General features: G+C 43.2%; 1 long non-coding RNA gene across 1 annotated transcript; it reads right to left on the bottom strand.

Moving 5' to 3' along the window:
- Positions 1-5,917: 5,917 nt before the first annotated feature.
- Positions 5,918-16,166, bottom strand: LOC138302268 (uncharacterized). The gene is made up of 2 exons (XR_011205362.1): positions 14,524-16,166; positions 5,918-14,305 (listed from the first exon to the last, which is right to left on the bottom strand). It is a non-coding gene; the product is annotated as an uncharacterized lncRNA (long non-coding RNA).
- Positions 16,167-23,440: the final 7,274 nt, after the last annotated feature.

The raw sequence follows: 23,440 nt of genomic DNA, 5'->3' as shown, positions 1-23,440 counted from the left end.
TTTGCATACAAAGGTAGCACAATGAAGGGAACTAATTAAAACTGCATGTTAAGGATGGCTCTCATAGAGAGGGATCAGCATGAAAACCCACATCTAGTTATTCACTACTGTTGGAAGGGGGGTTATTAGTAAGGGTAAGTACACACCTACCACTAACAACAAGGTCACCAACCAATGCAATGTCCAGTCAAGGTCTCAAAACATCAGCTCCTGACTCAAGCCCTTCTTGCTTGGCAACAAGCAGGCACGCTTACCTTAGGAGACAGATGGGTAAAGCATTTTAATACACCAATAAAGTAAATAAGTAAGACACAAACCAAAATAAAAGCCCCACACTCATAGATATAAATAGGAAATAGTTTATCTTTAAAATGACAGCAAAATTACAGAAATCCAAAACAGGGAAACAGAGATATGAATTTATAAAGATTAAATCAAAAAATGACTTTTCTAATGCTTAGAAATCAATACCACCAACCGGGGACATCTGCTCATGCTAGACCGGGACCAAGTAACAATTTGAGGCTGACCGCGATGGAGCCTCTGCTGGGATACACTGAGCGGGAGGCCTTGGTCAAAGTTTTACCTTCAGACTTTGTGGTTTCTCTGGAGCTTTTTCTCTTGTCGTGAGGCTCCTCTTCTGGCTGGGGTTCGATGCAACATCATCAGCTGCAGATTTTGCAAAGCCAGTCAAATCGTGGAAGTCTCATCTACAGGAAAAAGCTACTGAGCTGCCGCAGGCCGAACTTGAAATTCAGGCCAGCTTGCAGTTCATCGTCGGCGCCTTGACTCTTTTCAAAAAGTCAGTCACCTTCTGGAGTTTTTTCACAAAAGTTGTCCAAACTTCTCCAAACCTCTGGATATCCTTCCCAAAGTTCACCTTTGGGTCTCAATGTGTCCAGAACACAAATCCAAGAGTCTATCTATGCTGAGATGGCCTTTGGAAGTTTGGTACTTCAAATCCCACAGTGCATCAGGCCAAATCCCTAAAAGTCCACTGGACGCACTCCAGGCTCGGGACTTCTTGTGAACATTGGTGCAGGAAATCTCTGTTAACTTTCAGGGAGTACACTCCTTAGAAGCAAGGTGAAGTCCCTAGGGCTGTTGTCCCAGTGTGCAACAGGAGCAGTCGTTCAAAGTGCAATCCTTTGGGTTGCAGACCTTGGTTCCAGCAGGACAGACCTCTTCTCTTTGTGGTTTCAGGCAGCAGATCCAAGTTGCCATGTAGTTCCCAGTTCTTTATTCAATCATCTTAGGGGACAAGCAGGGGGGACCCCTGTTCAGTGAGATGCAGGGTGCCACCGAAAAGCATGACAGCTTCCTCCAAAGCACACCATTTTCTTGTCCCACAAAGCATTGCACTTGAAAATACAACCTGGATGATTTCTCTCCAGCAGGGAAAGGCCTGGCTATATCATCCTCTGGTGTGACTCATTTCCATTAACACTCCCCTCCAGATCCTCTGCAAATTCCTTTCTTGAGCATGCCGTCTGTTTGAGAGGTACAGGAAGAGGTGGTGAGCCTGGCCGGCATTACTAGCTGTCCTGCTCTCTTTGATGCCCAGTTTGATTTATCCAGCCCCCTTCCTGGCCTGATCTCAGCAGCTGCAGAACTTCCCCATATGATGACATTTGTTCTGTGCAGGCCACTTATCTCCCCATCAAAGCAGCCTAGCTAATCGTGCTAAGGCTGACCAATCAGGAGAGGCCACAAGCAGGCTGGATTTTGGCTTACAGAATTGAAACTCCTATAACCTATTTTCTGTATTAGTTATGATAAACACAACAGTGGCAAGTTGTGGATTTATCATTACCAATCTTTTGACCCTGCTTATAGATATATGGCACCCCACCTGTGGGACACCTAGAGGAGACATTATGGGTGATATATATAAAAATAAGGCAGGCAGTCTGCAAGGCAGGGCTGCCTTTAAAAATGACAGCAGGCAACTCAGCAGTGTACACTCCAGTGCAAGAAATCTGTTAGGCCTCTAAACACCATTGTCCTATTATATACTAGGGAATTATAGGTAGTTTGAATCCCCTTTGCCCCATTATATGCTAGAGACGTAAAGGAGTCTGTCATTGACAGTTGTACTTGTACCACTTTACCATAAACCTTGCACTGGGCCTGGTTGGCTGAGCCAAGGGCACCACCAGGGTCAGATACCACCAGTATCAGTCAGAAAAAATGGGGATAAACATGCTAAAATGGATGACTTTCGCACATGTCCTCCTCCCAAATGAAAGGTGTTGGGTAACTAACCTACACTCTGGTAGTCCTCATCAGCTAAATGGAAAAACCTGGAAAGTCCATCTTCATTGGCATGGGTTACCCCTGGTCTATTTTTCACTGTGAAGTCCGTCCCCTGTAAGGAACTGGACCACCTCGACAATTAAGGATTATCTTCCCTCATCTGCATGAGCCATCTGAGAGGTCTGTGGTCAGTTTGAACACAAAATTGAGTACCAAACAAGTACGGTCTCAGCTTTTTCAGGGACAAACCAGGGAAAAGGCTTCCCTCCCAATGGCATTCCATCTTTGCTTTCTGGGAAATAGTTGTCTGCTAATGAAAGCAACTAGCTGATCAAGGCCCTCTTCATTTACCTGTATGAACACTGCCCCAATCCCATGCTCTGAAGCATCTTTCTGAGCCACAAATTCCTTGGTTTAGTCAGGGGTCAGTAACACTGGTGCTGAACACATAGCTTCTTTCAGAGTGTCAAAGTCCTTTTGACTCTCTGGGGGTCCACATGACTTTGTTTGGCCTCTTTTTAGAGGTGTGTTCTGTCAGGGGATCCACAAGGGCCCCATAGCACTGAACCCTGACTTGTGTTGAAGAAGCAGTGCAATCCAATATGGTTTGGATTTTAGCATTGAGAGGTTGTACATGGCCTCCATCTACAAGGTGTCCCAGGTACAAAACTGAACTCGGCCCTATTTGGCACTTAGTGGCCTTAATAGTCAACCTGCCTCCTGCAGGGTCTGAAGCACTTCCTTTAGGTGGGTCAGGCAGTCCTCACAGGTGGAAGTGTACACAGCTATATCATCTAGATAAGCTTCATTGAACTGCTCCAGCCCAGACAGGACCCTTTTCACCAACTTTTGAAAGCTGGCAGAGGGATTCTTTAAGCCAAAAGGCATTATTTAAATGTGTAATTTTCTCTGTGGTGTGTGGAATGCTAACCTCTTCTTTGCTTCTCCACTGAGGTCAATCTGAAAAAAGCCGGAGGTTCTCCCTGGATCGGAAACAAGCATCCTGGGGCCAGTTTCAGGGTATCACCCTTCATCAGCCAGGCCAGGTTGAGTCCAGTGGCACAGTGAGTAAAGGACCCACATCTGAGCATACCCTTCCCACTTAGGGCAACGTTAGCTACACAAAAGGTTGATGGACGGAGTGCTGAACAATGCAAACACTCACCCCCAGTCACAGATCTGGATTTTATTCATCCATCTTTTGCTCACATTGCCACCCCAGTTTGGACCCAGCCATATGCAAATCAGTCTTGACCCCGTTCCTCATGGGAACAGTCCAGCCCGAGCAGTTGCCCGCTCTAAAAAAAATTAAAAAAAGCGTTTATTTTTTAAATGTACCCCATTTCCTTTGAGGAAAATGGGTGGCATTTAAAAAAAGCTGCTGTATTTAAAAAGCAGTTACAGACATGGTGGTCTGCTGAACCCAGCAGGCCACCATCCCTGTGAGTGGGGCCATTCCAAATGGGTCAAAAATTGTGACCTGTCTCATGAATATTAATGAGACAGGACCCTTGCGACCTATTGTGAGCCACAAAAAAATGCAAATTGCGAGTTGCAAACACTGGGAGTCATACATCTGGCCCTTAAGGGCATATTTATAAGAGGCCTGCATGGCCAGAGCATCACTTTCTTTGATGCTCTGGCGGCCAAGCCTCTCCACCATATCTATAAAGACACCCAAAATCAATTTGTGTGGCATTGAATGGCCTCATAGATACTGAATAAGACAAAGCAGCAGCAAGTTGCTGTGTTGCCTTACTTTGCGACAGGGCTGCGTTCCATGGGAGATGAGAATGGTTTTCCCATGCAACACCCATGGATTTTGATGCTGCCCCAGATTCACTTAATCACATAAACCTGGGGCTGAACCAAAACCATAGGCCTCCCCATAGCAGGCGTAACAAGAGGAAATATTTTCATTTCTCTTTGTTTTTTCCTCTTTCCATGTGTGCTACATTCTGCAACACACATTGAAAGAGGAAAATGCCTCTCTGGAGTGTTTTTGTGCACAAAAGTGTCCCTACCTGCACAAAAACAATCCTACATGGAATGCAGGCAATCTTTCATCATGGTGCAAGGATGCCTGCGTTGGTGCTAGGCAGCCAATTATGCACAGCACAGGAGGAAAGAACAGGAATTGCACCGTATTTCATTAATACCTTTGCAAATGGAGACACCATGTATCGTACAGCACTATAACCTGAATAAGGCAAACCAATATAAGAGAGCACAAATGTTATAGAAAACTTGGATTTCAATGGAAAAGCTGAGCCCTAAAGGATAATGGGAACATGTTAATACTGTGCTTTAAGTATGGCTGGCAATGGTCTTCACCATGGGTTTTAACTGTGCTACATGATTTTAAAGGGCCATGTCGGTTGTTCCATGCTAAATAAGAAATTGAGCTGTAAATCACTTTTTTAATTGTTTTAATAGTCTAACCTACTTTGTGCCATATTGTGACATCAATTATTTGAAAGATTATGTGAACAATATAGATTGGAGATAATATTTAAATGTTTCAAGCTTCATGTTCGTGGTTCGTACCTCCAGAGGTGTGCTGGACCATCCTGCAGCAGTCTCCCTCCAAACTGGCTCTAAAGAAAGCATGTTTACCACTGTTCTAGATTCTGATTTTCTCCTTTCTGTTCTCCCCGTCACCTTCCCCATTCTCCATCAAGTTTCTGACATTTAAAGATGAGGAGTGGGAGCAGAGCGCCAAATTATGTTTTGCACAGGGTGCTATGTGAGCAAATGCCAGACCTCTCACCTTCTCTTCTTCTCTACATGTCTTCCACCCTGACAACAAATGAGAGCAATGAAATAAAAGTGGTCTTTAGATGGGTGAGAAGAAAGTCGTGGCTGTGTACTGAAATGCGAGCTTTCACTTTCCGCTTCTGGTTGTCATACCATTTTTTGAGGCACTTTAGATCTCTGCCTTAGGAGTTCATCTGGTGGCCACTGGATTCTGAAAGAGGAGGTCTTAATACCACCTTTCTTTTGTCTAGATCTTAAGTTTATACTCAGGGAAATTTTCCTTCCCATACTTTCCTGCTATGGCTGTTGGTTTGGCTTATCCTTTTTGTTTCTGCTGCAGTACTAAGGAGCATATTTAAGAAAAGTGGCACCGCACACAGTGCAGTACCACTTTTCTGGCACCCCTTAGCACCCCCCTAACGCCACCATGTGTGAGGCGTATTTAAAATACGGGGCACGTGGCAGTAGTTGGGGACTAGCATCAGACTTTTTTACGCCAGTTCAGCGCTTTGCAGTATTAGTGTAAAAAAGTCTGATGCTAATCCTGCAAAGCACCGAGAGGTCCACTGTAAGCAAGGAAGCCTCCTTTTAACTCCAGCTCTAAGCAGACGTTAAAAGTTCAGAAACAAATGGTGCAAGCAAATCTCTTAGATTTTTTTGCACTAATTTTTTGGTCCCCCTAACGGGGAAACGTCCCCTTTGCATACATTATGCCTGGTGCAGGCAAAATGCAGTGCAAAGGGTTACAGTGTGGCACAATGCATACATTGCACCACTTTGTAAGTATAGCAAGACGTTTTTGGCCTTCTAACGCCACATTAGCTTGTCGAAGCCAAGTTATCGAAGCCCAGTCAGAGTATTCCAGATCCAGACAATTCAGGAAACAAACCGAGACCAGCCGCTCTTCTTTAGATTACTTTTAATAAGAACTAATAAGACACAATAAGAAATACGTGTACACGGAGACTTGAGCGAGCAAAATCTAGCTCGAACAGTCTGCCCAAAGAAGTAATGCATGATCTTTTATAGCATTAAACCGCAGACATTTGAATACATTTTCATTGGTTCTTGATAATGTCGTATGATTAAATGTTTCTATATAGCACACGTGATGTTCCATATAAGGGTTAGAATCATGAACAGGAAGCTTGCACAATGTCCTCTGAATCAAATGTCTTGTGATACATCTATATGTGGAGAAAGAGGAACCATAAGTGCATACGTTAGTACTTTTAGCAGTGAGGATTTCGCAAGCTAGCATGCGGTGGTGTCTCATGATGGCCATCAGTTTAGCAAGCCTTGCAACATAATGCGTTTCAAGCACAATAGACATTTCTTCAGGGCCTAGTTAATTCAACATTTTAATGTGTTCAACAGAAACAGGCCTGTATTTTCATTGTGTATCACAGGGTCTACTAGGTCCAAATGGATCCAGGAGAACGTGATTCCACATTCCGCCCTCTGATACCCAATGAAAACACTCATTGACCGTTTAATCATCCTGATGGACAGGTGTCATTTCAATATCATCATTTTCCCTGGTCTCATCCTCATGCCTTCTCTTATGATGGTGCTCAGTGTCCTTATGACACATTTTCTTCATTAACATGTTCAAACAGGAAGGACACACCCTTATCAACACACATAATGTTATAAATCCTACTATTCCCACCACCAGTACTTCTATCAGCCAGGATCCCCAACCACGGAACCATGCTGCGATGTCCTTTAGTATTCCTCCTATTTCCGTCACATCCGTCACATCCCTTGCTCCTTCTTCTACCACCTCTATTTTCCCTATTGCCATCCTCACATTCCCACTGTTGTCTGGTATTAAAACACAGCATTCCTGATGGATCACGTTACATACACCACCGGCTCTTGCTAAAATGATGTCTAATGCAAGTCTGTTCTGTATTACAACAGCTCTTAGGTCTGTAAGTTCTTCAATAATGTTACCTAAAGCTGCTGCAGTAGAACTTGCTAATGTTTCTACCAATACTGCCAATCTGTGTATTTGATATTCTGAATGCGCTATTCCTAATGGCATCACAACTATTCCTTCCACTGCTATGAACCTATCCAACCAAGTAGGTGCCCTTCTTCTTCGTACCCTACCCGGTGCCTTTTATGTTGCATTGGTCAAATTTGTTATATGCAACATTCGGGGTAGTACGAACGCCAAGTAGCAGGAGCCCTGCCACCCTGCAGGCAGTCTAAAATATGCAGATGTCCCGCATACTATGTATATTCCCCTTGGAGCTGAGAGACCTATAGACAAACCTTCTGGGCCCTTCCGTATGTTATCCAAATCAGAGTATTTGGAGCAGGTGCTTTCTCCTACTTTTATGCTGCTCTTATTATGGTTGGGGAGGTGTATGTTAGGGCATTTCATTACTGGTGTAACCATTCGACACACCTTATCATAAAATGTATTTGGTCTTGGGATGCTGCCTTTGAGGTATCGAAAACACCATGACCCCTTCTTCTCCTTATGTATCGAAAGGGATATTTGTGATATATCTATGTTCTTCTCCCCCTGTACATAACCCTCATCTCTTCCTATGTTAAATGCTTCCAGTAGCTCTGCTGTTGTGTCATTTCTTTTGTAGTCCAGGCTCAAAGTTGTATTGCAAATACTATGTCCCACATCAATTCCGTGTTCGCTAGTGTTTGCGTTACCTCTTGAGCATTTGAAACACCATGGTGCCTTTATTTCTGTATCTATGGCCAGGCATGGTATTCGTTGTTCTGAGCCATGATCCCTTTCAGTGTAACCCTTCCCTCTTTCTGTTGTAAATGCATTCAATACATTCTCTTCTTCTTTTTTTTTAAATTCTAATCTCCTACACTTCTTTCTTCTCCTTCTATCTTCTTCCTTCAATTTATTTGACACTCTTTCTACCAATTTTCCTTGCATATCACCTACATAAGGTTCATCTTCCAAACCATACTCATCCCTTTTTCTCCTCATTTCTCCTTTGTTTATATTTTCTCTTATTCTCTCCTTTTTTTTTTTTCTTTTCCCTGTACTCATTCCTTTTAAATTTCCCCCTAACATATTATCTAATATGTTACGTGCCACGAATTCTGTGAGGGGCATTTAAGTGTAATTTCTTTTCTCCTGGCTAGTGGTCGGTAGGTGGGTACCTATATAACAATCAGACACATTTGCTAGTTCTTTGTACATTGATACCATTTGCACAAATGTATTGTCCTTATAATCTTCTCCATCTTCTTTCCATTTTGTATATTTCACCCATTTTGTTTTATCCTCCACCCTCTCATGTTATTTTGAGATATTGTTGTTCTCACCACCTGTTGTTCTTTCACCTTGGCCATTTTTGGGGATGTAGTGTTCCTGGTCGAGCCATGGAATGTGTATGTCGTCTTTATATACTATCAGTATTGTTGTTAATACTATAGCTGCTACTGGGGTGAGTAATGCTGTGACCACCACAGGCCACTTCTTCTGCTCCTTTTTCTTATGTTGTAATCTTAAATCCATGTCGCCTTATAGGGTGTGGTCAGATGTGGCTAGCACTTGAAACCAGTTCTATTGGTATGTAACCTTTGGTACCTCCTTATTCCTGTAGGAGTGCCACACGAGTAGTCTATTCCTTCTGTATATTTTCGGGGCGACGTTGAATGCTATTTGACACTTGTAGTTATGCAGAGTATAAAGGGATGAATCCCAGTGTCCAGTTCTAAGGGAGTTGAATGCGATAGTCCCGAGGGATGGCCCTTTTGTCCTATTTTTGCTATATTCCTAATTGGAAGAGGCACCTCCCAATGGGGCTACAAACCGCACTGATCCTAGTGACGAGCCGCTTCCGTAGGACTGGGATCTGTACCTCTTGGCGCAAATTTTTTCTAGCAGACTTTTAGTATTCTGTTCATTTATATCCTGATGTCTTTAATACTTAAGTGGCCTTGCTTGACTCTCCGACTCCTGTGGAGAGTAGCACGAGCAGTTCTGAAAGAATATCCTGGTGTCTTGAGGACCCGCTTGCACCCTCCGACTCCTGTGGGGTTGCAGCACGAGCAGTCCAAGAACAATGCTCTGGTGTACTGGGGAACCCGCTTACACTCTCCGACTCCTGTGGGAGTGTAGCACGAGCAGTTCCGTCAGTGTTGACTGGTGGCGCTTGTCGAACGAAGGTTGTACCGCTGTGGTGAAGGTGGCATTACTCTCATTGGCAACTTTGTTGGCGGCTGGTCGTCCTTTGGTCCAGCGGCCTTCTTGGTGTGTGAGGTATGGACCCAGGATGTGATGCCCTCACACTTGACTGCTGTGGCTGTTGTCAACAGGACTTGGTATGGTCCCCTCCACCGTAGTTGAAGGCAGTGACGTCTGGTGTGGCCTTTACCCACACCCAGTCTACAGGATGCAGTTGTGTTCCGGTGGTGTACCTTCTTGGTGTAATAGCTGTGGATCCAGGAGGTCATTCCCTCCTACTTTTCAGGAGACCCAAGCCCAATCTCCCTGTTGGAGATCATGTCCAGGTAGTGCTGTCCAGCCAGGAAGGGCCTGCAGCACCTAATGCTGAAGGTAAGGCAAACTGCTGTCAAAATGTCCTATCAGATAATAACTTCTCAGCACCAGACATGTTCATTGGCCAGTCAAACAGTATCTCAGTCGGTGCTCACTTTGACAACTTTGTCAAGGGTGCCTTTCTTGACCAATGAAGCAAGCGGTATTGCATCAATCTAGAACCGCTCAGCAGATGCACAAAATCTTATAAAGGGACATATCTGACTTGTTTATGGGGTAACTAGCACACTCTTAAACTCAAATAAACACTAAAAAATAAATAACAATTACACTCAGTAACAGTGGAATATTCACACAAACTATTTCACCAAACAAATGGTGATCCAAAGGTCAGGAGAAAACACATGTTACACTGGTATACAGCCAGTATAATTTTTTAACATAGCATTGTATCCTATTATTCTATTTCAACACCCTGAATTTCTGCATCAATACTGGAAGGGTTGGGACTTTGCAGGCATCACTGCCATCAGAAGTCACTTCCCCTTTCTCGTACAAGTGTGATGTTCTGAAATGCTGATGTTCCTTTAAGATATTATATTTATTTTATTTATTTATATTTGGCACCCTCATCATCAGAGGTATATTACTCATAGCTGTATTGCAGTACTACATAGCACATCCTAAGGTAGTAATAACTCTATCCTAATATAGGTATTTTCAATACCCAAAACCAGTTTTTGAGAATATTTAGTTGCAATCTACCAACACATGAAGGCAATCCATTTCACTGCGCTCATTTAAGATGTACCACGGAAGACTCCCATTAATTATGAAAACATAAAACGTAACATAGACAGACGGATACAGAAACCACATCTTCTCGTCCATGTTCTGAAACCTAGGGAAAAACATGGATAGAAAAATACTCCTACGTAGATACATACATCCTGCGTCCAGGGTGTATATAAAAAAAAAAATCCTATTCCATTCAGCTGTACATTTATTTTACATTTCTACTTGGAACGTCATGGTAACATATCGCAACAATCCGTGGCTTTGCCCTTGGAGTCATGCCCAGAGTCTGTGGTTTTCAGAAATGGGGAAGGTAATCTTAACTGCTACAATTTAATATAGGGACGGGACCTGGCAGATAAATGCACAAAATAAAATACCATAAAAATAAAACACATTTGTGACAAATGTGCTGCATTTATACCCATTCATTGCCCTTTTGACACCCTTGTTGCACTCACATGACTTCAACATACTACATGTACTGCAGATGTTTAAACATCCACTTGTGTTATTTTCTTTTAGCCTCTCATTAAGTGAAATAGATAAGTCACTAACACGTCATGTGTAATAATTATTACTGCACTAATGTGTTTATTTTAAATATCAATACACCTTAGTAGAAGTTTGTTATCACTTCATTAACTCACTCCACACCCCAACAATAACCCACATTTTTATATATCTCTTATTTACTTATATTATTTACAATTCATCACATTTAACACTTCTTTTAATTTCTATATCTCTTCTTTCATTGAACATGACTAAATTATTAGTATGTACTCTATAGAGCTATGAAGAAATACACAACCAGGGGTATGGAACTACAAATAAAAGCAAAATTTTGTTATTCCTTGCTTTCAAAATACCTTCACAAACAATGTAACTAGGAAAGAAACATTCTGCTAAACTACCATGATGTTTTAGGTGTCATTTCTTTGAAGCATCATTTAGTAAAATGTGCGGATGCATGGTGGTATTTCCAACATTTATATTCATAACAGGAAAAATCAATGTAACCTTTTCATCAAAGTTACACATTGCCATAGTAGTTCCTGGCATGAACAAAACTACTTTGTGCCAAAACTACTTTGTGCCAATATTCTTCGTATGGAAGAGCAGAATGGTGTCACTACCACTGAAGCCAGCCAATAAACAGAGAGACAGAATTCAAATAACAAAAGATCTGTGATAACCAGTTTATGGCAGAATTCTCAAAAAAAATCACAAAGTACACCCATGGTATCTGTTCCTGCATTAGTGCAAATTTACAGCTTTTATACATGAGCTAGCATTTAATGAGGCAGACCAGGAAATCGAACTCCTAGACAATATTTGTAAACACCATTTTAGCAGGAGGAAAATATGCATGTCTTTTTACAGGACAAGTAGACTGATGACACAAACTGTCCCATGGACAATTTAGACATTTTATAAAATTCCACACTCCTGACAACATATTGTTAACTGCTGCAAATGAATCCTCTGTTCCCTCCAGACTAAATTTGTTCACTGTAAGAATTTTGGCAACCTTTGCATGGGTCAAATATTTTTAAATGTAATCCCTACAAAAGAAAGTTCTAATTTGTTGTACACCTGTGGTTCCTAACCTTTTTACTCCTGGGGACCACCAGTGAAACGTTACTGGAAGCCAGGTACCCCCAAGCAATTTGCACAATTTAAATTTCAAACATGAAATCATTCTTTTTATATTGAAAAAATATGCAAAAATCTAAACATTTTATTGGAAATGTTGGTGCTGCATCTTGGCGACCAACTTTTCAATTTTTAACCATAAGTGCCTCTCTTCTCTCCCTATCCTTTTTGTCACATTTAATTAATTTTTATTATAGCATCTCTCATACCAGTGTAGGTGTTGGAGCACTTTACAGCACTTTAAAATGAAAGACTGGGAAAAAACAGCTTTCTAATTTGTGCTATGCAGTTGGCATGCAGCTCCTTAATTGCAGTTCATAGCTCAATGTGCTAGATTACTATTATGAACTGTACAGTAACTAAAGAATCTCTGTGACAAAAGCAGTAACCCACTGTGCCATCCACTGCCACTGTCCAAAACTCTCATTCCTCCCCAGCAGGTACATTAATCACTGGAGTTATCTTGACGCTTTTATTTTTTTGCTGTACAATGCTCTTTGCAGTACTTTTAAAGCAAATAACAAGTAATTAAGTCTGAATTTTGTGTCTTATTACGTGTGATAACTTAACAATTAAACTTAAATTTTCTACAGTGTGTAAGCATGTTACAGCCATCCCTTGTCTACTTGCAAACCTTTCCCATACTCAGTGTAGTGTCAAATTATAGTGTAGTAATTGGAGTAGTGGCCACATATTTCAGGCCAGTGTATCGCCTTCTTACAATCCTCCCACCAATCTCATGGTACAATAATGCTAAACAATGTATCCAGATCCTTCCAAAGCAGCCCTTCCCATGGCTATTATTCTGTTTAACTCTGTACATTTGTATGTACGTCGAGAGACTGTCTCTTGTGATCTCCAGCTGTGTGTTTGTATTGCTGAGCACCTCCTTCCACATCTTGATGTTATGCATTGTGTGATGTGCATACGTGGACATATCCCATAGTAAATTGTGTGATCCCTCTCGCCCCTTGCCAATACATTTTTCCATTTAATTTGATATCTGTTCGTACTTCTGTTCATTTTTTTCTTATTGCATTAGCCACTTCCTCTTTACCCTGGCTATGGAATAACTGTCTAATTCTTTCACAAGGTCTCTTACATTTTGCTTTTATTTTTCACTTCCTCATCCATCAAACGCCATTCCAGGGTGCGGCTTTCACGTTCCGTCTCTGCCTGCTGTTGTAGAGGCAGCTCAGAGTGTTTGGTCCCTGCTGTGGTGCCCTCACGTTGTAGTGTATTTCCCAAATGTCTTCAAACAAAATCGATATTTTGTTCCTGTGACTGTGCACTTGTCACAGGAAGAGAGCTTGACAAGCCCCTATGGATTTTTTTTTTTATCCTCCACATACAGGACAGCCCCACATTCAATGCACATCCCATATGCAACTAGCATGTAGGCAGCATTGTAAAGCACCACACATGTCCGCAAAGCTACAGAAACACTACTGTCATTTTCCTTGCAAAGTCAAAGTCTAAGTACAGTAGTGCCTATAGGCCTTCTTTCGCCTCTATTTGGTACGCTGGACTGTCCTTGGGGCTATGTTGATGTGTCTCTACTTTGCCTTTACTAAGAGGGTTCCTCGTGACTGTCTTACCCTAGCCTTTTGTTACATAACTCGAAGACAATTACAATCGTTCCAGAAAACAGTAGGATGTCGGTGTATTTTTTTTACACCGCTCATACCCCGTGACACAGAAGGGATAACAATGGGTATATTCACACACGCAGCCTCTCTTTGCCAGCCGCAATTATTGATTAGTAAAAGCAGGAAGAAAGCCGGTCTGCATCCATGCCACAATTTCAGCCAGCCATGTCCACCTTAGCTCACAAAAAGTTTAAAATCAGACAGTACCCAAGGTGCTAGTGACGGCGTCCACACTGGCGTCCTTTGGGGTGAATCAAGAGATGACAGAATAGTCAGGAGGGACAGGGTGCGGCTGTATGATATTGGAAGCTGGACCAGATCCTTGGCCAGTGACACACAGATAATGCAATAGCGGTGAACAAGTCAAGCAACCACATGTGACGGCAGAACCATAGACAAGGGTCACAGTACAATTAGCCCTGTGGGGTGATCCTACTCCCAACCCTTGTATCAATATGTAGTGAGTGCAGGGGGGGTGTTTGTACTGTGTGATGTTTGCAGATTAAATCAGTCAATTGTCATAAAAATCTGTATTATGTCGCCCATGAGTCCACCCACCTAGTCTTAAATTTTCTAAAAATTCTTATCCTAAATCGCAAATGCATGAAGTCAAAATAAATTACAGTACACCACCTTGTTGTCAACCCTTCCTTCATCAATCAAAAACCACTTTCGCACACACACGTATTTATATCTCAAAAAACACTTTCAGACACACACACGTATTTATACCTCAAAAACCACTTTTGCACACACATGGATTTATACCTCAAAAACCACTTTCGCACACACACAGATTTATAACTCAAAAACCACTTTCGCACACACACGGATTTATACCTCAAAAACCACTTTTACACACACATGGATTTATACCTCAAAAACCACTTTTGCACACACACGGATTTATACCTCAAAAACCACTTTTACACACACATTGATTTATACCTCAAAAACCACTTCTACAGTTTACACCATTTCACATGAGTAGCCGATAGTTCAATATGCCATAAGCATTGTTCAAAGAGCTGCAATATTACAGGAAACAGATAACATAACAATTTTTTAACACAACAAACAGAGCCTGCCTGCTCCACTGGAATGAACCACAATCATCCAGTTACTGGAATGAAACACTATCACTCCTATAAACACAAGGAAGCTGAAATCACATGCCAGTTCCTCTTAAATGTACACATAGAACCTGGAACGGACAACTACCATCCCATATCTGGGCAACGCCCTTTTACAACACCCTCTCTGACCAGAGTTATCCGCCCCAGCCCCTCCGGCTGGGGACCTCAAACAGCGACTCGCACTGTGTTCTGAAGCAACACCGCTAGTTGCCTCTATTCCTCGGACTTCTTTTTTTTTTAACAGTAACAAGCTACATGAAATACAGGAAGCTATTCTAAGTATACAGCTGCAGCGCAGGGAGGAAGGAAATGGTGTAATACAAAGGAAGAACCAAATTAACACAGAATGCTAGCAGCCGGCGGACAGCTATAGTTAACTATCTGAATGTTTTCACGAGGTGCATTATCGGAGCCCGCAACAGAGGACAACAGAGGAAGAAATGCCCTTGGCATGCCACCGGAGACAGAGAAATAAAAAGATGTCATTACAAAAAGCTGGCTAAGGGGTACGGCAAATAGAAATATTAAGCATAAATGCATAACCACTCTATGCATGAAACATATTAACGAAACACCCCAGTTACCTCCCTGTTTCGCAATATTTACACCGGAAAAACAGTAGAGCAAACAGCGAGAGCAGGACCACGAAGCAGCAATAGATACTCACGACAGCTCCAGACTCCGTCGCAGGAGGGGCCCTGTCCAATGGGTCAGCTGTCGCCCCAACCGAAACAGGAGCCGGGCTGAAGGAAACTATTCGCTGAACGAGACCGCAATTCTTCCATTCTCCACCAAATGTCGAAGCCAAGTTATCGAAGCCCAGTCAGAGTATTCCAGATCCAGACAATTCAGGAAACAAACCGAGACCAGCCGCTCTTCTTTAGATTACTTTTAATAAGAACTAATAAGACACAATAAGAAATACGTGTACACGGAGACGTGAGCGAGCAAAATCTAGCTCGAACAGTCTGCCCAAAGAAGTAATGCATGATCTTTTATAGCATTAAACCGCAGACATTTGAATACATTTTCATTGGTTCTTGATAATGTCGTATGATTAAATGTTTCTATATAGCACACGTGATGTTCCATATAAGGGTTAGAATCATGAACAGGAAGCTTGCACAATGTCCTCTGAATCAAATGTCTTGTGATACATCTATATGTGGAGAAAGAGGAACCATAAGTTCATACGTTAGTACTTTTAGCAGTGAGGATTTCGCAAGCTAGCATGCGGTGGTGTCTCATGATGGCCATCAGTTTAGCAAGCCTTGCAACATAATGCGTTTCAAGCACAATAGACATTTCTTCAGGGCCTAGTTAATTCAACATTTTAATGTGTTCAACAGAAACAGGCCTGTATTTTCATTGTGTATCACAGGGTCTACTAGGTCCAAATGGATCCAGGAGAACGTGATTCCACAAGCTTAAAAAAATGATGCTAATGTGGGGTTGGAATGGCGCTAAGCGCTACTAAATATGTCCCCAAGTGTTTCAGTGAGCTGCACGTCTGTGCTCCTTCCCCTGCAGGCAATGAATGTGGCCTGCTGGTAGTTTGTTATGGGTTCATGAAACGGAAGATGTGATTATATACAATTGTGTAACGTACATACAAAGTGAACACCATGTTTTTTTCAAGCCACACACCTATTTTTCCACCACCATTGTCAATATTTTCCTCGGGCTCTTTACAATTTACGTCAATATAATTTCTGTAAGGAACAAAAACACAAATAACATTAAAAATATTTGTATGGGTGATGTGACCAACGGTCAGAGCATTTTCTCAGCAATGTTTTTTATCCCAGCGAATATAATATGCTATTTAGTCATTGCCAGGGCACTATGTTTTCAAAGTGCACGTGCATTTCACAATCCTTAACTACTATTAAAGACAATTTTGTTAATACGCTATAAATTCATCAGTTCACATATTTCTACCTGTTACAAATGGGGTCTTTGCTTGACAGTCAGGTTACCCCCTTTTCAAGCAAGGACCCTTGCTATAGTCAGGGTAAAAGAGAATCGCCCTCGGCTAACCCCTGCTTATCCCCTTGATAGCTTGGAAGAGCTGTAGGCTTAACTTTAGGATGCTAGGTATAAAGTATTTGTACCAACACACACACAGTAACTTAATGAAAACACACAAAAATGACACAACACCAGTTTAGAACAATAGGAAATATTTATCTAAACAAAACAAGACCATAACAACAAAAATCCACAATACACAAGTCAAGTTATCAACAAAAATGCAAAAAGAGACTTTAAGTAGTTTTAAACACACATAAACACATGTAAAAGTACCTTAGGCGCATCAAAAAGCACCCTGTACGGGCGAGTTCGCGTCAAAAAGGGCCTGCGATGCGTTGATTCCACTCATGAGCGAGACCGTGCGTCGTTTCTCCTTTCACCAGGTCGGGCGCGTCGTTTCTTCTCTCTGCAGGAGAGCGGTGCATCGATCTGGTCAGCACTCTCGGGTCCGGGCAGGCCTTGCGTTGTTTTTTGACGCACAACAGTACTTGAGTCGGAAGTCCAGCTGCACGATGATACGAAAACCCGCAGCGTGGGTTGTGATCCCCAGCCTCTGTCAGCAATGCTGGGCGTGCTTTCTCCTGCTCTCTGCGTCGATTCTCCGGTCACGTTTCCTGCGAGCGTCGTTTCTCAGCTGCGGAGCCAGCGGTGCGTCGTTTCTTCAGCCGCAGATCGGAGTCACGTCGATCTTTTCCCCGCACATCGCTCTGTGCTTGGATTTCCTTGTCTTTAGGCTGCCAGCTTCTCCTTTGAGGGTCCCAGGAACTGGATGGGCACCACAGGGCAGAGTAGGAGTCTCTCCAGAGACTCCAGGTGCTGGCAGAGAGAAGTCTTTGCTGTCCCTGAGACTTCAAACAACAGGAGGCAAGCTCTAAATCAAGCCCTTGGAGATTTCTTCTCAAGATGGAAGGCAAACAAAGTCCAGTCTTTGCCCTCTTACCCTGGCAGAAGCAGCAACTGCAGGATAGCTCCACAAAGCACAGTCAAAGGCAGGGCAGCTCTTCTTCCTCAGCTCTTCAGCTCTTCTCCAGGCAGAGGTTCCTCATGTTTCCAGAAGGGTTTTCTAAAGTCTGTGGTTTTGGGTGTCCTTTTATACCCAATTTCTCCTTTGAAGTAGGCCTACTTCAAAGTAAAGTCTCTTCTGAATGTGAAATCCTGCCTTGCCCAGGCCAGGCCAGGACCCAGACACTCACCAGGGGGTCAGAGACTGCATTGTGTGAGGACAGCCACAGCCCTTTTAGGTGTAAGTGACCACTCCTCCCCTCCCTCCTAGCACAGATGGCTCATCAAGAAATGCAGACTACACCCCAGCTCCCTTTGTGTCACCGTCTAGTGTGAGGTGCAACCAGCCCAACTGTCAAACTGACACAGACAGGGAATCCACAAACAGGCAGAGTCACAGAAATGGTATAAGCAAGAAAATGCTCACTTTCTAAAAGTGGCATTTTCAAACACACAATCTTAAAATCAACGTTACTAAAAGATGCATTTTTAAATTGTGAACTCAGAGACCCCAAACTCCACATGTCCATCTGCTCCCAAACGGAATCTACACTTTAATCATATTTAAAGTTAGCCCCCATGTTAACCCATGAAAGGGACAGGCCTTGCAACTGTGAAAAACAAATTTAGCAATATTTCACTGTCAGGACATATAAAACACATTACTATATGTCCTAACTTAACCATACATTGCACCCTGCCCTTGGGGCTACCTAGGGCCTACCTTAGGGGTGTCTGACATGTAAGACAGGGGAAGGTTTAGGCCTGGCAATTGGGTACACTTGCCAAGTCGAATTTACAGTTAAAACTGCACACACAGACACTGCAGTGGCAGGTCTGAGACATGACTGCACAGCTACTTATGTGGGTGGCACAACCAGTGCTGCAGGCCCACTGGTAACATTTGATTTACAGGCCCTGGCACCTCTAGTGCACTTTACTAGAGACTTACTAGTAAACCAAATATGCCAATCATAGATAAACCAATTATATTCACATTTTGTAAAGGAGCACTTGCACTTTAGCACTGGTTAGCAGTGGTAAAGTGCCTAGAGTAACAAAAACAGTTAAATCAGAGTCCATCACACATCAACAACCTGGGGAACAGAGGCAAAAAGTTAAGGGAGACCAGGCCAAGGATGAAAAGTCTAACACTACCCCTATATGTCCCACATCATAAGTAACAAAAACGACAAACATTTGAAAAGAAATCAGTGAAACAGTAATGTGCGTACTCTTTTCATTTGATGAGTTTCCTGTGAGCAAGCAAGATCAATGTGACAACAGTCATATGAACAGAACATGAAGATGCATCAAAGGATTTACAGTGACAAGGAGAAATGTATCTCCGCAGTTACCTGACGTGATAAGTACTGACATCAAATAGCAAACAAAGGGAGGGGAGCTGATAGCACTCTAAACACTGTAAATAGCCGAACGTGCTTTCACCTCGGTTTCAATTCAGAGGTGCAGTTATCACAATCAGACTGTCGAAAGAGCAGGTTATCAGGAAAGTAAAAGACACCATAACCGCAATATGTCAAATACATCAAAAACCAGAAGCAGCCCATGCCATGCTATGCCTGGTGACATGGGATCTGGAAAACATAGGCTACCTCTGTCACTGAAACTTTACAAAAGGAAAGTGGAAGGAACAGAGATGTATTTACCAGCAGCATTAGATCAGTATTGACTACAGACCAGCAATGATATGGCACAACATCGTCAACCAAAATATTGAATTTCAACAATATCGCCTAACAATATAATTCACCAAATATCGACACCATGTACGCAAATAGGAAATTCTAAAATGTTGCTAACAAAAAAATATCGCCGCTAAAAATACTTAAATGCCGAGTACAAAAATCATTAACACGTTAAAAATATACAAAGTGAAAGAAAATCGAAAACAATATTAGATGTAAATCCATTTTTAAGTACATTTGAAAAAATATTATCTAAATTCAATTTGAACTAATAATTAACCTCCCATAATTTATCCAAACAGAAAAAAGATTTTAAAATATTACACTTACCAAATAAACACAAAATGAATTATTCTAAATTATATTTCAAACAGTAGCGGCCAGCAGCTTTAGGAGGGAGGGGGCGGGCGGGACGCATACACACAAACACACACACACATTCATTCTTTCACACACAGACATGCACGCACATCCATGAACAACACTCATACCATTCAAACATGCACGCATGCACCAAACATTCATTTTAAAACATCACACACACTCATTCTTTCACACACGCACGCACGTACATCCATTAACAACATGGACCTGGCTTTTTGACAGGGACATCCCCAAACTTTTTGCCTCCTTCCTCCTATTTTTTCTGACCTGTTGTTGTTGGCTTTTGACCTCTGAGCACTTTACCACTGCTAACCAGTGCTAAAGTGCATATGCTCTCTGTGTAAATTGTACTATTGATTGGTTTATCCATGATTGACTATTTAATTTACCTGTAAGTCCCTATTAGAGTGCACTACATGTGCCTAGGGCATGTAGATTAAATGCTACTAGTGGGCCTGCAGCACTGGTTGTGCCACCCACCTCAGTAGCCCCTTAACCTTGTCTCAGGCCTGCCATTGCAAGGCCTGTGTGTGCAGTTTCACTGCCACTTCGACTTGGCATTTAAAAGTACTTGCCAAGCCTAGAACTCCCCTTTTTCTACATATAAGTCATCCCTAATGTGTGCCCTAGGTATCCCCTAGAGCAGGGTAGGTAAAAGGCAGGACATGTACCTGTGTAGTTATATGTCCTGGTAGTGTAAAACTCCTAAATTCGTTTTTACACTACTGTGAGGCCTGCTCCCTTCATAGGCTAACATTGGGGCTGCCCTCATACACTGTTGAAGTGGCAGCTGCTGATCTGAAAGGAGCAGGAAGGTCATATTTAGTATGGCCAGAATGGTAATACAAAATCCTGCTGACTGGTGAAGTCGGATTTAATATTACTATTCTAGAAATGCCACTTTTAGAAAGTGAGCATTTCTTTGCACTAAAATCTTGTTGTGCCCTTCAGTCCACGTCTGGCTAGGTTTAGTTGACAGCTCCTTGTGCATTCACTCAGACACACCCCAAACACAGGGTACTCAGCCTCACTTGCATACATCTGCATTTTGAATGGGTCTTCCTGGGCTGGGAGGGTGGAGGGCCTGCCCTCACACAAAGGACTGCCACACCCCCTACTGGGACTCTGGCAGACAGGATTGAGCTGAAAGGGAACTTGGTGCATTTCTTAGAGACTCTTTGAAGTCACCCCCACTTCAAAGGCACAACTTAGTATAAAACAGGGCCTCTGCCCTACCTCATGAGACACTTGCTGGAGAAGAAACCTGAACCAGAAACTACATCCTGCCAAGAAGAACTGCCTGGCTGCTCAAAGGACTCACCTGTCTGCTTTCTACAAAGGACTGCTGTCTTGCTGTTGCCCTGCTGCCTTGCTGAACTCTTGTCTGGCTGTAAAAGTGCTCTCCAAGGGCTTGGATAGAGCTTGCCTCCTGTTCCTTGAAGTCTCAGGACCAAAAAGACTTCTTCCTTTCACTTGGACGCTCCGTGCGCCGGAAATTTCGACGCACAGCTTGTTTCGCGGCGAGAAAAACGCCGCACACCAACGCTGATCGACGCGACGCCCTCGGGACGATCGAGACTTCGACGCACAACCTCGCAAGGACAAAGCCGCCCGACTTTCCAGGAGAAATCGACGCGACGCCTACCGTGAGTGCGAAACTTTGACGCACGGCCTCGCAAGGACAACGCCGCCCGACTTCCAAGGAGAAATCGACGCGACGCCTGCCGTGAGACCAAAATTTCGACGCACGGCCTCGCAAGGACAACGCCGCCCGACTTCCAAGGAGAAATCGACGCGACGCCTACCGTGAGATCGAAACTTCGACGCGCAGCCCCGCAGAATGACGCGCAGCCGGAAAATAAGCAGGAGAATCCACGCACAGACCCGGGACATCTGGTAATCCCCGCGATCCACAAAAAGAGACTGTCTGCGCGCCGGAAAACGACGCCCGACTTCCCCGCGTGGAAAAGAACGACGCAAGTCTGTGTGTGCTGAGGAGAAATCGACGCACACACCCCTTTTCCACGCATCTCTTCTCCTGTGGCCCTCTGAGGAGATTTCCCACCAGAAACCAGGTACTCTGTGCTTGAAAGACACTTTATTGCTTTTTAAAGACTTAAAGACACTTAATATCACTTCTCAGTGATATCTTTACAAATTCGTATTGCAACTTTGATCGTGTTGACCTACAATTATCCAGATAAATATTCTATATTTTTCTAAACACTGTGTGGTGTATTTTTGTGGTGTTATACTATGGTGTTGTATGATTTATTGCACAAATGCTTTACACATTGCCTTCTAAGTTAAGCCTGACTGCTCGTGCCAAGCTACCGGAGGGTGAGCGCAGGCTGATTTTGGATTGTGTGTGACTTACCCTGACTAGAGTGAGGGTTCTTGCTTGGACAGAGGGCAACCTGACTGCCAACCAAAAACCCCATTTCTAACATTGGTGATCAGCGGTGAGGATAGGACTTGTGTTTGTGCAGTGACATACAGTAGCTAAGTATTTCACTACCTACCCACAGTTGAAGGTTAACTTGATTTTTCATCTTTTTTGGCTTTTGGTTCTCTGATGTCCTCCTGGATATACTATTGATATTTTGGACTTTGGATTTTGGTTTTTGCTAGTAAGATCTTATCAGAATGGGATTGCTTACCTACTCATTCTTTGTTCGTACTGACCACCTCACTAAGGCTGACCTAAGGAAGCTTTGCAGACAATGGGGCCTTCCTGTAGCAAGGAGATCTACTAAAGCGGAGATGCTCCATCACTACATAGTCTGGGGGGAGGAAAGATGGGCAGAGAGAGAGGCAGCAAGAAACCAAATGACTAAGTACCCCTCAGATGAGGAGGAAGACTACTCAGATGAGGAGGAAGGCTACTCAGAGTTGGACAGTGACCCAGAAATAGATGAATGGCTCCGAAGTCAAAGGCGACAGGAGCAACAATTAGAGGAGTATCCTGCAGAGGTTGAGGCAAAAAGACTTTTAGCCCTGGAAGAAGAAAAGATTGCAGCTCAAGAGCTGAGCTGTAAAGAGCTGAAACTGGAGGCCAGAAGGGCTGAGTCCAGTTCAGATGGTGGCAGCAAAAATCTTGCATCTAGTACTGCTGAAGAAGGGCACAAGCCCAGAGATGTGGTGCTCAACTTGAAGAAGGGAGTTGACACACCCCAGGCAGTTCAAGGGTATGAGGTAGTTCCCGTTATGCACAGGGTCCCTGAGAAGGATTGGGGAACTGGCACAGGGAGTCATATTCCTACTGGGGGGAGGGACACTTTACTGACTCTAGCAGAGAGTGACAGAGAAAAGGGTTCCCCCCTGGTGGACGTCCAGGATATAGAGTGTAGAGACATCCCAGAAGAGTTTGGGTTGAGTGTCAGGGACAGACAGATACTGTCTCACCAGTCTCAGGAGGGTGAAGTAGAGTGCTTTTCCAAGGTTGAGTTACTGGGTGGTTGGGTGAAGGGTACTGTGGTTAATACATGTGAAGGGCAGAGTGATGTAATTGCTGGAGAGCATATGTCTGGTCCTTATTTTCCAGAGCTACGCCAACACCAGGTG

Source organism: Pleurodeles waltl, chromosome 1_2, assembly GCF_031143425.1.
Source record: "Pleurodeles waltl isolate 20211129_DDA chromosome 1_2, aPleWal1.hap1.20221129, whole genome shotgun sequence".
Taxonomy (NCBI): Eukaryota; Metazoa; Chordata; class Amphibia; order Caudata; family Salamandridae; genus Pleurodeles; species Pleurodeles waltl.
This window is presented reverse-complemented; position numbering and strand designations above follow the sequence as displayed.